A 14,153-nucleotide genomic window follows, 5' to 3' on the forward strand; every position below is an offset into this window, starting at 1 on the left:
AAGTTAATTTATTTTGGCTATATCCTGTAACTGATTAGTAGGCAAAATTTTCATTTCTTTGACTTATTTCAGTACGATAAAACCTAATTTAAATACAGATAAAAACTTTACTTCTCTTCTTTCCCCCAGCCACCATGCCTCTGCTCTGTCCTCAAAATTTACTTTAACTTGGGAATTTTTCTTAAAGTTACCTATGGGTCAATCATTTGCTTTTCCATATGCCATCCCTTAAAGTCCTGCTCCCAATTCCATTCACATTCCGTTTTTAATGCTGATACTTATCAAGAGTATAGTGTTTATATTTACCAAGGTGTGAAAGTGGAGTGGGATAAAAAAAAAATTGGGATGAGGGGGTTAAAAATGGACGTGCGTGGAATATGTGGGTTGCTGTTTGCTGAGCTTTAAGAGAATAACTATTATTCGGTTTTATTTAAAATTTTTGAAAGGTGGTATATCTAAAGTTCAAAGTTTGTGGCTTGTAATTCTTGTGCTAGAAAGAAAAGGGGGGAAAACAAAACAAAAAGATTCTTAAGGCTATATTTCAAAAATATTTTTTTTCTTCTTTGACAAATTCATTAATCTTGTGGGGGAGTAGGAATGATGGAAAATTTAATGTGCAGTGAAGAGTTAATGTATTCACTTTAGGAAGTAAATTTGATCATTTAAAATGTGAAAAGGAAGGATTTTAGTCCTGCTTGAAGTGCCAATCTCAGTACAGCCTTAATTCTGGAGTCACTAACAACATCTCCATATTACTGCCATTACTCTGACATGCATAATTACTACAAGCATACACCTAAGTCTACTGATTAACTTATTTTGTGACTCAAAGTAATATCTCTGACCTTCACCACTGGAAGATTAATTAATATCCCTCTAATTCAGTCTTTTGTATCAATCTTTTGCTTGTAGACTGTTCATGTCATTTTTTTCATATGATTTATCCATGAGAAAATGGAGCCTTCCCCCATCCTGACTGGGACCTTTACATTCTACTGTAATATAAATAATAATATTCTCAACAATACAAAATGTGAGTAGTATGTACTTACAGGAGTAGTAGGCCTACCCACATAAATACCATTCAGTGGGTGAAATTCACCCTTGTACAGAATAGTGCTCAAATAGTGCTTAGGCTATATATATGTAAAGACAGAGAGAGCGAGAGATACGGCACATGTTTTGGAGAACTTTGGACTCTAAAGTCTAAATAGAGAGGACACAAAGTAAGTATTATTAACCCCCTTGCGGATGGAGATCCGCGGTACAGACACACTTGTCTACATAGCAAAAGAAGATAGGTGGCAGCAAGTGTCAGAGCCAGGGAAAATTTACTCGGGCTTGCAGAGCTCAGGCTTCAGGACTAAAATAACAGTGTGGATGTTCAGGTTTGGCTGGAACTCAGGCTCTGAAACCCAGCATGGTGGGAGGGTCTCGGAGCACAGGTTCCAGCCTGAGCCTGAATGTCTACACTGCTACGTTTAGCACCGCAGCACAAGCTCCATGAACCCAAGGCAGTTGACCCGGCTCTGACACTCACTGCAGCTGGTTTTTTTTGCTCTGTAAATGTACCCTAAGTGGCTTGCCCAAAGTCACAAAAGAAGCTGTATGTCCAGGAATTGATCTCAGATCCCTTGAATGCTTGTCTGGTTATGTAACCAGACAACCCATGCTACTTATGAAGGCCAGCTTTCCGTAGTCACTCACATCCATTGTGGGTAAAGGTTGCAGGCCACAACTGATTATTTACACAAATAAGACCTGCTCAGCATAGATGTAGGTTGCAGAATTAAAACCTTGAAGACATTTATGTGGGACAGATGCTTTTCAAAGTTTTTCTATTAGACTTGTGAAGCTCCTGTTACTGTCAACTAGGAGATGCTTATATGAACCAAGGGCAACATATGACCCTTTTCTTCTTACTCTTCGTAGTGAAGAGGATTATAATGTAGGAGCAATTTGTTCTCAGTTTCAATTAGTCTTTTAGGGGAAATACACTGATACTTCCTGTGTCACAGATAATACCAAACTCATGGAGCCTCTTCATATTAACAAAGACATCAAACAACAACCTACAAAGTGCTGTCTTTAGAAAATTAATCATTTGATGATCTGTTAAATTGAATGTTTCATAAAAAATAGATTTACTTATTTATAGGATGAGGCAAAAGCATTAGGATGAAAATAAATCAACATTTCAGCTATACTACCAAGTCTCAAAATTCATATCTTCTTGCAGAATGGCTGCTGATTGTGTAAGATATTGATTTTACATTCTAAAGGATTCCTGTAAGTGAAAAAGTCTGTATAAGCGTGTGTGTATATTTACAGAGAGAAAATTATTCCATTACTTTTGTTGTTAATATGGACACAAATAGTTTTCATAAATATTAGTTTTACAAATAAGTAAAATTACATTTAAAATCTGTATAAGAAAATTTCTCTTGAATGTTCAAAATATAATATATAATTATAATGCATACTAATTCTCTGTCTGCATGAGACTTTTCTAACTAACATGCTGACTCTCAAAGAGCTAAAGTAAATTTAGTGCTTTGTTTCCTTCCCATCCCCCTCCCCCTAATATTTTTATTTTATTTCCTCAGCTTTATCACAACATTTTAGAAACATTCTGTTCTAAAAAATAGAGAACACTATGGTAGTGATGGACAATCTGGAACAGATAGAGTATCAGGTAAGGAGGTAATACTGATCCACAATATTTCTGATTCCTGGCTGATGTTAGAATGGTGTTTGTGTTTGAGGGAAAAAATACATGCTTGCAAGTGATGTAAAAGAAAGTTAAAAGAAAACTGAATTTTATAATGTAGGAACAAAATTTCCAACCTTGACTGTCCAAAGTTAAACACATAAATCCTTATGTGGGCACCAAAAGAAAGGTGTCCTCAATTTCAGAGGTGCAGAACACTCCAAATTATGAAGGTAATAGGTGTTGTGGGTGCTCATTAACTCTGAAAATTCAAACTAGTCATTTAGCTGAGTAATGGGGTGGCTTGCCATTAAGGGCTGGGGCTAGCTAACCTTCAGTACAGAATGAGCCACACCTAGGAGAGATCAGGATGATTGCAGCCTGCTACTGCTCTTTATACGGCAATGCTCAGGGATCAGAGACTGCTGGAAGTGAGCAGGATCTAGCAGAAAGTCCTGAGAGTTAGGACCAAGCCTCCAACCAGTAGGGCCTGGGAGTGGCCTGCCAAAGCAGGAAAGGCCCCAGGTAGGAAGGCCTGGGTGGAGGACGAAAATCCGTTGTTTGTGTGAACTTTTGGGTGGACTTGAAAACTATTTTGAATGTTTGTTAATTTAATAAAGCACAACCCAAGAAGGGATGGGAATGGATAACAGTATCTTCTGAGTTCCTTGACTAGTCCAAGAGGGAAAACTGAGGCAAGTTCTCTGTGGCTTGACCTAGGCCACAAGGGAGTGCATGGGAGGCAGTTGGCCCAGTTACAATGTGCCTAAAGGGTTTTGTTACTTAAATTTAGGAACCAGATTTTTAAATTTTCCACTTGATTTCCACAACATTAGACACAAGAGAGCAACCTTTACTCATGCGAGTAAATCTTACTTAATAAAATAATCCCATTGAAGTAAATGGAACTACTCGTGTATGCATAGGTGCTGTGGAGCACCCATGAGGAAAAATTAGCAGGTGCTCTGCACCCACCGGCAGCCAAGCTCCCCGCTCCTTGCGTCGTTCTTCCCACCCCCCAAGTACGCTGCGTCCCCGCTCCTCCCCCTCCCTCCCAGCACTTCCCGCCCTCCTGCCACCTAACAAGTGTTTGGTGGCGCTTAGGACTTTCTGGGTGGAAGGGGAGGGAGCGAGGATGCAGTGCACTCAGGGGAGGAGGTGGAGAAGAGGTGAGGCAGGGGCGGGGACTTGGGGGAAGGGGGTGGAATGGGGGCGGGAAGGGGCAGGGAGCTTGGGGAAGGGGTGGAATGGGGGCAGGGCAAGGGAAGTGCAGGGATGAGAGGAAGCAGGGCCAGGAGGGTCGAGCAACCACCGGGCAAAGGGGAAATCAGCACCTATGTGTGTATGTATGAATTACTAGTGTAAGTGTAACACCAACAGACACTGGTTGTCGGCGGGCAGCATCGAATCTGGGACCTCTGAAGCTAAATGCATGTACCCCTACTGCAGGGATCGGCAACCTTTGGCCTGCGGCCTGCCAGGGTAAGCACCCTGGCGGGCCAGGCCAGTTCGTTTACCTGCCATGGGAAGCCGCAGTCAGCACATCTCTCAGCCTGTGCTGCTTCCCACAGCCCTCATTGGCCTGGAGCAGCGAATGCAGCCAGTAGGAGCCATGATCGGCTGAACCTGTGGATGCGACAGGTAAACAGATTGGCCGCGTGCCAAAGGTTGCCGATCCCTGCTCTACTGCATGAGCTAAAAGTCACATGGCCCTTAGCTAAGGCTGTAGCAGACTCATTAATCTCTAAGTAGTCTTGGTGCCACTAGAGGGGACAAAGCACCACACCCAGGAGGTGTGGGGGTTATGTAAGAACTACAGCACAGGACCCTTCATAGTTTTAAAAACACTGTGGAGCCCTATAACTATACAAAAATGTAGCACTAAAATTTTAAAGGTGCATTGCAAGCGCTTAAGGAAGTCTGAAATAACTCTCTGATAAGATTCCAAAAAGGAAAAGAAGTCTATGGCCATTATTTAAAATCTTAATTAGCACTGCGTGTGAACTGAAATGGGAGATAATTACAACCTCCTTAAAAGCCTGAGAAATTTGAGTTACTGTCTCTTTGCCAGAGTGAGCAACATCATAACTACCATAAGCACAGATTTGAAATAGGTATGTGTGCAGGGCTTAATATCTGTATTTGTGCCTCAAATAATTTGTTTGTTTTACATTTAACATTTGTCATGTTTTATTGCCACAGGGAGACAGTGCACACATGTTGCATGCTATAAAGAAAACAGAGCTGGTTAGGAATGTTTCAAAATGGCTTTTCTTCAGAAAAGTTTCCTCAGGTCAAGGGCGGAACTTCTGGTCAAAATGAGAGTGAGTCCCCCAGACTAGCCTGGTGGTTAGGGCAATCAACTGGGAGGTCCAAAGCAAGGATGTGAACCTGTCGTTCCCTATATCCCCATTATATGACATACCCATCAGGTTATTCTGGGGTTGGTGTTTGTCCATGTCTCCTGCTGAAACTGTTCCACTTTGTATAAATAATTAAATATTCATTGGGAAAGAGAGAGACTGACTATAGGTCTGTCGCATCTTAGGCGCATTTAACATGTGCGAGTTCAGCTTTACGCGATCGGCAAAAACAAGAAAAAAAACAAAAAAAAGAGAAAAACAACAATTGTAATACTGTTCCTGTAGTGCGAATCTGCCCGCCATTACACTCAATGTAATTTTGACGATACGCGATTTTCACTTTACGCACTGACTGCGTAATGTAACCCCAGCGTAAGATGTGACAGACCTGTAACTCTGCAGCTGGCTGGTAATGGCAGTCTCCTGGAATGTGGATATCAGGCAGAACAAAAACTTGTACCTGGGTCTCCTACATCCCAGCTGGTGCCATAACAACTGGGCTATTGACTATTCTTGGGAGGATGGCTCTCCTTCCTCCCCACCCTAAAGTAGAATGGGAAAAGTTTTGGAATCTCACAAACTTTCATGGGACAGGATTTCTGACCTAGATCTAAACGAAATGAAACACAAGCACTTTAGCATCTTTCTCACAGAAGGAAATATATTTTAGACATATCTGCCAGTTTGACAATCCTCCGCACATGCATGAGCATGCATGCATGTATACATACGCACTCAGAATAAGTGGTAGTTAGTTATCAAAAAGCATAACCACAGTGTGACTACAGTCAGACTATTATGAAGTGTAACCATAATAATGTGAAAGCAACAGGGATCAGAAATGAATTGAATTTTCAAGCAAAAATTAAATAAAACTGCATCAAAAATACAACTACACTGTATTAAAAAATCTAGTGTTTAGCAATATTTGCAAAATGTTGTTCCTTTAAATTTTAGTCCCGGTAATCCTTAGCTTATTTTGAGTGACAAAAGAAAGCTACCAAGAGTTTTAAATGCTCTGGATCCAATCCAGCACACTATAGCTGTGGACCTCAGCCACATTTCTTGAGAGGCAATGACTGCTGGCTCCAAGGCAAGATGATCCAGACTGAAGAAATGTCAGCCTGCTCTAGAAGATGAAAAACTCCCAAACAAAATGATGTGTTAGGAAGTTGTGACCCTGCAGGTAGGAGGGACAAAATCTCCCCCCTCTTTCTATTCTCTGCCACTTTCTATGTTTACTGTCCCAACCATACACACGCAGACTACTGAGCCCGTGCACTGCCTGCAAAAGTGGGACTGAAGAGCAATAGAGGAAGATAGCTGAAATAAAATCCATCCATTTAACAATGACAAGAATAAGCTCAGCAATAAAGAAATATAAAACAAAATAGGCACAAACTGTGTGCTTTTAGCCCTTTCATTATGTTCTCCCCTGAGCATTTGTCACTTTTTCCATTCTCCATTGTGTCCCCTCCTTCCCGAGCAAACACATTATCAGTTACAGTACATGTGAAATATTCACTGTAAGCTTCTTGGGGCAAAAGTTATTTTCTTATTTTATTGTCCAGATCATGCACATACGAATGGTACAATGCAACCAGTAATAACAATAACCCCCATTGCTCCAGGAATGACTGTGTTAAGGGTGGAGTTGAACATGCTCTGATCCAACTGACGGGTTGGGACATCAATCTTTTAAAAACAAAAAACAGCTTAAAGTACTCAGAGTGGGAGGATAAGGCTCTTGCCTATTCCCATCATTAGTGTGCCGCAAAAGGCATTCTCCCCTCCCCCACTCTCTGTAGCATTGTTAAGGGAGGTGGACTCCCCCTTCTGCACACACACACAGTGATTTTGGGGCTCTCTCCTCAATCATTTTTCCCTTCTCATATTATGAAGTAAGCGTTTCTTCTTTGGATTTCATGCATCTTCCTCCCTCCCTGGAGTTATCATTCAGCAATATCCTGATATTTTTGAGGCTGTAGCCCTTTTAAAATTCATCTACTGATATTCAGTAAGCCAATGAAGAACCTACTACATCCCTGTTTGAGAATATTAGGGGGTGGTCTGAGTATATTTGATGAATAGTGGCAACATCTGGCAACCCCTACTCAAAATCTTATGGTAATCCAGTCTCGATATAATTAAAATATACCATAAATATATGAATCACTTGTTCTCTGTGAAAAAGTCTTTTTCTTGATTCTATAACCATCATGAGTTAATAGAATCTACAAACTTTACAACATATTGCTGTCTGAAGACAGAATTGGCACACAAACCTCTCTAATTTAACTTCTTAAATTTATTATAGCTAGCAGTGGTTCCAGCAAGCTAGTTTTACAAATAGATGGAAAATATTTTAACTCATTACTGTTAGCAAAGTTACCCACACTTTTCTTTCTACAGTTCTATTTTCCTTGTTATTTGGGGAGCTGTTGTATTGCAACTGATCAGAAAACAAACCTGTCAATATTGAGAGTATTTTAAAATCTTCGCAGAGAGGTTTGGGAGATTAACACTGGTGAGAAATGCCTTTTGGCCATAAATTTGAGACAATTCAGGAACTATTGTTTGTTGTTGCTTCATATTATGAAAATTAAATGAGTGACTTTATGAATCTCTAAGAAAGCCAGAGTAAAAGTGTATTTAGGGATACATTAATAAAATAATTTTTGAAGATATTAATTTAATCTACAAAATATGGGATCTGATATATTTAGATTAAATTTTATTTTAGATATTGAAATCTACTCAAAGCTAAGCATATGTTCCTCCTCTGGATATATGACAGATTTTTTGTGCAATACAGATTAAGGGATTCTAAAACAATAAACAAGTTAGTATCTTTTCTACTTATACATGCTGAAACAATGCCAAAGCCACAAAAGTTATAGTTGCATATCACTAATATGAGGCTTGTATTTCACTTTCTTCGGCTCAGTTTTTATTGCATGCTGCTGTATTGTTTAATATAGAAATAAAAATTTTAGATGCACAGTGTCCTATTGTTAGAAAATTCATGCCAAATCTCTGTATAAATAATTGTAAAAGTCTGCACGCCTGTAAATCAGGAAAGTATTTTCCCCTTATCAGTGATTCAGTCTATTTCAGGTGACCAATCATTATAAATTTCATTTGATGTTTGCTCTAGGTAACAACAGAATATGGGATGAGGAGCTATAGATATAGTAAGGAATATATAATTACCTCTGATACCTGTAAACTACTGGGACTCAAATAGTGAAGATATCAGATGGCAATTTTTTTCTCCCCAAACATGTTAATAGATTGACAAAAATAAAATTTCCAGTCTGATTTCAATACGAGAAGAAAACCAGTAACCAAACTTTTAAAGACAACATTTAGTGATCTTTATATATGCAACTATTGTTAAATTTTACATACAGTACAACCAAGCCCAAGCTTTCAAAAACTATTATCCGAAATCCCCAAATCATGAGACTGCCTTAAAAATCATGAGATTTAAAAAATAATAAAATGTTTGGTTCCTTTTATTTGCCTTCTGGTTTTTGAGTCTCAGGATTCACATTTTCAAGGTTTTCTCTGCAAACATGAAGGCTAGACATTTTCATTTTTAACACTGAAAGCTGAGAGGCTCACTGAATCATGTGACTCCAAGAGCTGGGGCTTTAAGAAAAATACCAAATATTGCAAGACTCCTGATAAAACTGTGTGAGTTGGCAACACTGCTTAAGGTGGCCATCCTGCAGCAAAAAAACATCAGGACCAGACTTCAAAGAGAAACTGCTGAGCTTCAGTTCATCTGCAAATTTGACACCATCAGCTCAGGATTAAACAAAGACTGTGAATGGCTTGCCAACTACAAAACCATTTTCTCCTCTATTGGTTTTCACACCTCAGCTGCTAGAAGAGGGCCTCATCCTCCCTGATTGAACTAACCTCGTTATCTCTAGCCTGCTTCTTGCTTGCTTATATATACCTGCCCCTGGAAATTTCCACTACATGCATCCGACGAAGTGGGTATTCACCCACGAAAGCTCATGCTCCAAAACGTCTGTTAGTCTATAAGGTGCCACAAGACTCTGCTGCTTTTACTGCTAAGACCCTGATCCTGCAAAGAGCCTCTTGGGTTTCGTATGAGCTGAAGTCAACTGGGCTCTGCGTAGGCAAAAGGGCCCATCTGTATGGTTTCGGTTATAGCACTGGGACCTAAATATGTTAATAGTTCAAACTGTGAACTTCATACACCCAGAATATAGATAGAATAGAATATTTTAAAATATGCTATTTGATTAGTTAGTTGGAGGCCCTGTGAGATGGCTATATTTGTATAAGTCTATGCGTGCAGTACACAAAGTAGATCAGGGACCAGCAACGTTTGCCGCAATTGGCCGAAGGTGCAGACGTGGCAAGTAAACAAACCAGCCCGGGCAGGCCGCATGCCAAACGTTGCAGATCCTGAAGTAGATGCTGACTACATATCTCACACATTGAGAAGAAAATCATTCTATTGTTTATATTTCATTTTAATATGTCTCAATAATTTAAAATTGGTTAACAGGGGGGGAAACGCCCAGTTAGTGACACCAAAGTGCTACATGGCAGATATGGGTTCAATTTTTAACGTGGGATCTTAAAATGGACTGTTCTCCATATCAGCTAATCAGGGCAGAATTCCCATCTCTGATCTGCACTGTGGACACCTGTTAAACATTCTGCCTTTGGTCCACATATGAAGCTCCCACTGCTACCAATGAGAGTTCTGCATACAGCAAAAAGGGCGGAGTGCTCCATCTTGCACCACTGAAATCAATGGGAGTTTTGCTCTTTAATTGTATGAGAGCAGGATCAGACCCAGAATATGCAAAAAGGATGTGCACTGCAGATAAAAGATCCATAGAGCAGATGACGAGGGGAGAACTGTGACCATAGTCTCCAGAAGGAAAAGGCTGGTATATATTGTATCACTCTGAACAACTTCACAGAAGCCGGTTTGGAATAGCAAGAATCTTGGAGAGTTGTCTCATCCCACTGAGCCACAAGATATGCACAGTGAGGTAGCACCTATTATTACACGGGTAGGAAAAATGAGATAAAAATAGAAGTGAGTCTAAAATCATTAATTGGATAAAAGCACTGTGGGTGAAATCCTGGCCTCTGTTGAAGCCAATACCAAAAATCCCATTGACTTCAATTGGGCCAGGATTCCATCCTGTGATTCCATTTGGATTTATCTAATATCTTGAGTCACTGTGTCAAAAGTAGGAGAGAAACACCCAGAGAGTATAAGTCCTTAGTCATGGCCAGATCCATGAGGTTATCTCCTTAGTCAGATGTCTGAGCACCTTTCACAGTCCTGTCCCCCAAGCCAAAAGAGAAAGAGTCCTTCTAACAGATGGCTTTATACAGTGTTATTGACAACATGTGTGTGTCCCCATGCCTTCATCTCTGGTTAAGAAAGATGGCACAGAAGACTAATTATTTACTGCAAGGAATGAGCAACTATGTTTTTGAACTAAATTATTGCCATAATTAAAAATCTTTTAAAAATGAATAAAACTGATTCATTTCAGTCAGGACACTGGTTACCAATGTGTATTCTGTATAAACACAAAGGTTATGGAATTCTGACTAAAAGCTGGGTGAATAATTCATAATGAATCATTTATTCAACAATCTTCACTTTTTCCCCTTCTTTTTACAGATTGTGATTTTCTCAAATTTAATCATTCTGGATAAAATTCACCCCTGTGCATAGGAGCAGAACAAGATTTTATGCTACTTACGCCTTTAAAATAAGAACGTAGGAATCACCATACTGAATCAGAACCAAGGTCCATCTAGTCCAGTATCTGATCTCTAACAGTAGTTGGAATTAGATGTGTCAGAAGAGAATTACGTTATGCATAGGTCTCATGCTAGCTCTCTGCAAGAAGTGAATTTTGCTGTGGCTTGAACAATTCTTGGTTTGCAGCATATTTGTGAGCAATTCATTGTGTGTATTCCATATTTGAATTGCAAGGATAATCCGTTACATCACATGGCATTGCTTCTGTTTCCTCACTGGATGAACACAACTCTTATAAGTAGGTTTCTTGTGTGAAAACTGAGCATAAAATTTTTATTTTCCAAGAATGTTCTAAAAAATGTGATTAACTTACCCTGTTTCTGTCATTAAACTCAGTAGCTAAAAGAGTCACAGGATGCCATCATGAGGGGGAGGGGTGAAACAAATTCAGACTGTTAAAATGAATTTATTTATAAATACAAGGGATTTTTATACCACTGTTGACACAGCTGTACCTCTGACAGATATTTTTAAGTATGTTTTTCCAAAATAGATAATTGAAGCTTTCACTATTCCACTTAGTCCCCAGATTCACTCCTCATAATGAAGATGAAGTATATCCAGCACTAGTACAGCAATGGATAAAAAGCAGATTAAAAAAATGACTATTTCATATTTTCAAACAGACCTCTGAATCTGAGGCTGCAAATTGTACATGTGCATCCATACACAGATTGCATGTTATAGATCAGTGATACTCAGACCTCAGTGGTTCAGGAGCCAAATTAGCAATCACAATTACCTAAAAGAGCCACAGTAGTGTGAATTTATTGTTTCATTTACTCTCTCTCTCTCTCTCTATATATATAGATATCAAGATACTCTCTCTCTCTCTCTCTCTCTCTCTCTCTAGTAAATAACATAGCAAAAGCATCCTGATTGGTTAATAACTTAGACTGACGAATAATTAAATCACACAGTGTTTTGATATCATGTGCTGAAAAAGCCACAGGAGAGACATTAAAGAGCCACTTGTGGCTCGCAAGCCTCAATAGGAGTATCAATGTTCTAGATAAAGCACATACACCTCTACCTCAATATAACGCTGTCCTCGGGAGCCAAAAAATCTTATCGCATTATAGGTGAAACCGCGTTATATTGAACTTGCTTTGATCCACCGGAGTGCACAGCTCCGCCCTCCTGGAGCGCTGCTTTACCGTGTTATATCCGAATTCGTGTTATATTGGGTCGTGTTATATTGAGGTAGAGGTGTATTTTTACCTGTGTTCACATATAGAACTGGCTATATGGGACACTCATAAAAGTTTTAAAGTCTATAAAAATATGTTCCTCAAAATGTAATATTCAGGGTTTTTTTTAAAAGAGGTAATTCCTGAATAGCCATATTTGTAGAAAACTCTACTTCATTGTTATCCTGTATTGTGGTAGCAAGCAGAGGTCTCAATCAGTATTGGTGCCCTATTGTGCAAGATGTTCTACAAACACATACAAAAGAATGGCGCTTGACCCAAAGAGCTCCATAATCTGTACTGAAATGTGCTATTATTTATTTAAAGTATGCAGCAGATACATAGGAATCCCACGTATTCATTACAATGTGAAAACTATATAATAAACATCTTGATCTCTTCCTGCCTATGCTACAGTAGTATTTATGGTAGCGGCTGGGTTTTGCTGCTTCCTGCTAAAGCCACAGACACTGAAGCTCTAAGAATGTACCTTTTTCTGGGACACTCTGTGCATCTTACAGTCTAAACAGGCAGACAGTGCAAGTGCTTTGGGTTCAGGCACATGTTCTTACAAACTGATTTGTTTGACTGACATGTTTTGCTTAGCAATTGGAGACATCTTTATGTAAGAGTCAGGATGAAACTTGAAATAAGTTTTCTTTTTTCCAGAGCTATGAAAGTGATATCATTAATGATATTTGTTAACAGTTGATATTTTGTTTGATGGGGTACAAGACAGAAATAAAGACGTGGAGCAAGATTTTCAGACATAACTAGTGATTTTGGGTGCCCAACTTGAGGAACCTTGAAAGAGCCTGATTTTCAAAAAGTGCTGAGCCTCTATCTATGGAAAATCAGCCCTTTCCACCAAACCTATGAAAATTAGGTCCTTTCAAAGTGTCTCAAGCTGGGCACTCAAAGTCACTTGTCAATTTCCTAAATATTGGCCTCATTTCCTATCAGTGAGAGATTATAATCTGAAACACAAACAGAAACATTGCAGGAGAGCCGAGAACAGGGGTGGCTCTAGGCCCAAGCACGCCAAGTGCATGCTTGGGGCGGCATGCCGCGGGGGGCGCTCTGCCGGTCGCCTGTGGACCTCCCGCAGACGTCCCTGGGGAGGGTCCACCAGAGCCACGGAACCGGTGACTGGCAGAGAGCCCCCCGCGGCGTGCCGCCGTGCTTGGGGCGGCGAAATGGCTAGAGCCGCCCCTGGCCGAGAAGATGGTAACAACTGAGCTCTTTTTTTTAATTCAAAGAAAGAAACTGGAATGGTAACAGTGGGTGGGTTGGCACTGGAAGATCCTGTGAAAGAAGAGAGTGTTTGAAGAGACTTCAATGAAAGGAGGTTTACCCTTGGAGTACTGGGTTGGGAGGATGTTCTAGGTGTTGATGGCATTATGGAAGAAAGCACGAAGAAGAGAGTGAGAGAACTAAGAGTGGGATGAGGCTAACATTACTGACAGAGCAAAAGGGGTGAGATAGGATACAATATGAAACAAGAGAAGCGATAGAACTAGGAGAATCTACATTAATTTGACTTCTCTTGTTTTGCCTGTCAGCAGTAATTTTAGCTGTCTTTACGACCTGTTCTAATGTCCATTGAAATGGATGGAAAGGCTGCTATTTATTCAGTGGGGTTTGGATCAATCCCTATATGCATTCTGGAAGTAAAAATAGTCTGTGAAAAAAATCTCTGTCTCTGTCCACTCATTTCTCTCCCAACAAGCAAATAACCTGCTTGAGACGTCCAGTGTTTTCTGGTGCTCTCAGAAGTTGAGGCAACATAAAAGTGATGGGACTTGCCAGCTGCAGAAGGCAGGATTAAAACTATACTCCATGCATGCAATATGGTGCAAAGTACATATGAACACACACAACAATGGAAATCAAGTAATGAAAATCCTTTGCTGATGCCAGAATCATTTAATACAACAGTGACTAGGCAAGCAGGAATTCAAGATGTAAAAGCTCTGAGCTCTAATATGAATCAACCTACCACTATAGGCACACTAAAAGAGACTTGAGGAGTCGATGTTCTGCCCAGAGTCATT

At 39.9% G+C, this 14,153-nt stretch overlaps 2 long non-coding RNA genes across 3 annotated transcripts in view; one reads left to right on the forward strand and one right to left on the reverse strand.

Annotated features, from left to right (window-relative positions):
- LOC120381401 overlaps positions 1–14,153 on the reverse strand; it is a 143,382-nt gene that overhangs the window by 69,030 nt on the left and 60,199 nt on the right. The window lies entirely within an intron of this gene.
- LOC120381411 overlaps positions 1–14,153 on the forward strand; it is a 47,305-nt gene that overhangs the window by 7,465 nt on the left and 25,687 nt on the right. Inside the window, exon 2 of the long non-coding RNA XR_005588049.1 lies at positions 2,607–2,695. This is a non-coding gene — a long non-coding RNA (uncharacterized LOC120381411). The remainder of the gene's footprint in view (positions 1–2,606; positions 2,696–14,153) is intronic.

Source organism: Mauremys reevesii, linkage group 1, assembly GCF_016161935.1.
Source record: "Mauremys reevesii isolate NIE-2019 linkage group 1, ASM1616193v1, whole genome shotgun sequence".
In the NCBI taxonomy this organism is placed as follows: Eukaryota; Metazoa; Chordata; order Testudines; family Geoemydidae; genus Mauremys; species Mauremys reevesii.